This window comes from Haemaphysalis longicornis, unplaced genomic scaffold (genome assembly GCF_048455015.1).
Source record: "Haemaphysalis longicornis isolate Haplotype H1 unplaced genomic scaffold, Haemaphysalis longicornis Haplotype H1 scaffold_9, whole genome shotgun sequence".
In the NCBI taxonomy this organism is placed as follows: domain Eukaryota; kingdom Metazoa; phylum Arthropoda; class Arachnida; order Ixodida; family Ixodidae; genus Haemaphysalis; species Haemaphysalis longicornis.
In genome coordinates this window covers 66,175,150-66,179,129 of record NW_027526460.1, presented here as the reverse complement: position 1 = coordinate 66,179,129, position 3,980 = coordinate 66,175,150, and positions in this window count along the sequence as shown.

Below are 3,980 nucleotides of genomic sequence, written 5' to 3'. Positions count from 1 at the left end.
GGAATCGCCTGATCCGGAGAACAAAACTCTCGCCGAGCAGCTCGGGCTTGCATTTAGCAACCTCACACCACTAAAACGCTCAATGCTTCTAAGTGCACGAGCGGCAAGAGTTGTGGGATACGCGGTGGACGGGAAAGCGACCATTCCGCGATAGCCACAACAGACGAACGCCCAGCCGTCGGCACCGCTGCCTCGTCAGCCCCGTCGCGACGGACGAATATAGACTGGTACGTATGTGCCGTATTTTGATTACGGTTAATAATTGTTAAATTTCAGTAGCAGTATCACTTATGCCAGTTGGCCGGTGTCGTGTATGGAAAGCCGTTCGCGCGAGCTCTCTGCTTCGACCAGAAAGATACGAGCGTCAATGCGCGGTGTTTACGGCATTTTTTTCCCCAAGATCAGAGCGATTTGACGAAGTCGGCGACGAGCGCCAGCATGTCCCAGGAGTGAGCTAACGTAAGGGTCCCTGCCGTAATCACTTCCTCGGAAATGAAGCGAGCACACTCGTACTTCCTTTAGCTCTCTTTCTCCTCCGTTTGCAAAGTTCACAAAACGTAGCCACTTGCTTCGCCTAGGTTCGTCGTTGGGCAGCACATGAAAGGAGATCTCCTCACCGGCGGGGATGTCGCACTCCCTCGACGATTTGCCCGTACTACATGGGTATTTCAAAACGCAGCAACGAAATATCATTGTAAAGTACTCGAACAAACTGAAGTTTTCAGTGGTTGTAAACTGGAAACGAGCTCGTAACGACAGCAGCAAGCCAACACCATTCGAAACTTACGCGACGACTGGCACTATCTCGTCGCTTCTTGCTGTTCCTTATTCCCCTCGTTTCTATTTTTACCTTTGCTGGTTGGCGATATGACGGCCAACCTCCTGTGAAGGGATTACGATACGAAGCAAGGTCGCGGCTGTGCGTGCTGGAACGGTTCGTTGGCCCCGAAGAGCCTCGAACCCGAAAATTCGTCTGCGCGACGGCGAGATGTCGAGCTCGGCCGGCGCTAGTTTCGCACGCATTGGCGCACACGCTTGCGTGTTCGTTCGGACCTTCAACCGTTTACTCCACCGTTCTTTGTCATAAAAAGAATGTGGAGTATGTTTCACGGGCATTTAGCTCGCTATGCAAACTGTAAGCCCTGCCTAACATGCGTTTGCTTTTGCCGGCCTCCGCCAATCGCAGAGCATTCCCAAGTGACATCACAGGTTCTGTTGCGGAAAATGAGCTGGTGGGTCGCATGGTCATTTCCTTTTTTCCTAATTATGTAGCTTATTTGAGCGAAGTTTGCGTTATAAGTGGTGTCGTTATGGTTCTAACGAGGCAATATTTCGAATGAACCAAACTTGTGTTTTCTCTTCATGGCTCCTTTAAAGAACATGCCTTCGTCTTTCTTCTGAAACTCTTGCAATGCCCTCAGCATTCCGTAAGCAAACAAACGTGGGAGCAAAGAAGTGTGCTTTTGCGGAACTGGTGAATGGCACAGCCTTTACGCAGCCTTCTGAAGGCTGCCAATGATGACTTGGAAGTGTTGCCGTAGAAGAACGGCTTACCTTGATACCTTCAAACATTTAATTTCAAGGCTATATTGTAAGTAGTGTTTTTATCAGACTTTTCCGCTTCTTTTGCAAGAAAGGGATTTTGAAAGCTGTCTTTCTCTTCGCAGTTTTGTCTGCTTATTTGCTTACCTCAGCTAAGACGCCAAAATCCCCAAATACCCAGGGTCAACATTCCGGAATTTCAGCATGCGTATTCAATAGATATTCAATCTCACCGAATAAAACGTTAACAATAACAATTAATTGACCAAAATAAAGTTTGAAATTTGCAGAGGGGAAAAATATCTTTGAGCGAACTGTTGTGGTATTGCGTTAATTGGGAAGTGGTGCTATGGTCATAAATGGTGTTTTGTATTGTAGCACTTATTACAATTGGACGTACGCGCAACAGACAATAAAGGTTCAGAAAATAAATTGAAAATGGTACACTAATGCATCTGGAATCCCTTAAAGACCCCTTCCTTTGCATCGCAGAAACTACATTCAAGAAACTACCTCCAGAAAGTGCGTTCAAAAAACTACCCTATTGTTTGATGACATTTTATATTCGAACAGACCGGCGGCTCTTTCTAACATTTCTTGAAGCCTAAGTCAATGAAGTAAGCTTGGGAAGACAATTTGTGCTCGCCATCGCTACGTTTACTATAACTGTAATATGGTGATGCTAAGGAACCACGAGTTTCAACGCTCAGCAGCCTTTACACATTTATGGTTTGCGCCGGAAACACATTTCCGGAATCCTGATTCTGCGAACTCTTCACGACAAGTTTTTCGCTTAAGACACAAGAACCGGTGGTGTTTTCCGCACCCCTCCCCTACCGGCTCGTTTGACACGCGACCGCAATGTTCATCCACGTCTTGACCCTGTGGGTATGCCTGGAGATTTTTTTTTCGGGAGACAGGCTTCCAGCCACCCACCTTGCACTCCCTGCATTGAAAGCCCAACTGTGTGGATGGCCTGTCTACTAAGAACGGTGGGTGGTGCTGGGGTTTCCTTCTGTGTGGGGTCGCTTTTTTTAGGGTCCCTTTTTTATGATATATCAAATCCAGCTCGCCTAACTCGAAATTGTGTTGAATTTGTTTTTTTTACTGACTTCACAAGTATACGGGGTGAGGCACTTATAAAATGAATTGCATCCCACGGCGAAACGGCTTGTAAAGCTGCCCTGAATAATTTTTTCTTCGTTCTATGGCGTGAGGCTTATACCCACGTAAGAGAACTCGTTTATATTTGCCGCCACACCTCAGGCGGAAGGAAAAGTTGGGCTGACCTATATTGTAACAATAAACAGGTAATACTGTACTGTAGAGAAACACAAGTATTTGGTCTTTTACCTGGTCGTCCTTCAGATCCTTTGTTACTTCGATCAAGTTTTCAAGACTTACGGTTGTAGTAAATCCTTGCGATAGTTTCCCAATAACAGCAATAGGCCCCTTCTGAGAAGCAGAATTCTGGGCTGCATTGATTAACGGCATTTTCTTCATACTCTCGTAGTCTTGACCTCCTTTTCTGCCTCGAGCTGGAATCATAAGAGTAAGAGTTCGATGAAGACCAAAGCATTCAAAGCCAAGAAACTCGGCAGCACCATCGATGTTGCCGCGACCAACGCAAAAGAGAAGCGATCGTAGAGAAACTAGATCCAAACTATACATTAGCCGAAATGGTTGCATTCGTTTGCGTTCTCACTAACAAATTACCGGTGTCTTAAAAAACGTCGATGCTAACAGAGGAACGTTTCTTGCGACCTCTAAAAAATATCTCTGTGGCAGTCTACATTGCACTCAGAATTGGTTACACGATAGTTTCGGTAGAAATGTTTAGCTATTACAGAATTTGGAAGTGCACTTCCGGTAGGGCTGGAAAGGTAATAATCGAGGACATATGTATTAGCTTCGAATTTCGCTTTGTTTCTTACAGTTCGCGGATTAGCACTTGGATCCTGGTGCCAATCTCACGTGATCACTCCGGCATTTGCGGGCTAGAAAACCCGCCAGAATTTTTTCCGGACAAACCACGATGAAAACGCGGTTACAGCAAAGCGGCTAACGTTTGTCAAATTCGCGGGCCTTGCCTACAAGTGCCAAGCTGGACACATTGGAACTCGCTAAACTTCGGTATTTTAACAGTTGAAGTTCTTAAGTAGCCACTTCGCAATCCAAAATATTGTACTTCGGAAAGTGCGCATTGTATTCGAAGCAGTGTGCTGGTCTCAATTGGACAGCGTGCGATCCAAGTCGTCAAATTAATTTGCTAGCCACCACGCAATACACTCATTCAGTAAGGTGTTGCGATACCGACGAGCAAGTCGCCGACGCTGGTCCTAGCAATGATCACCGCATTCATTAGGAGCCTCACTTGTCTTATTATACATGAAATCTATTGCGAAAAAGAGAGAGCATCCTGACACTAGAAGGAAAAA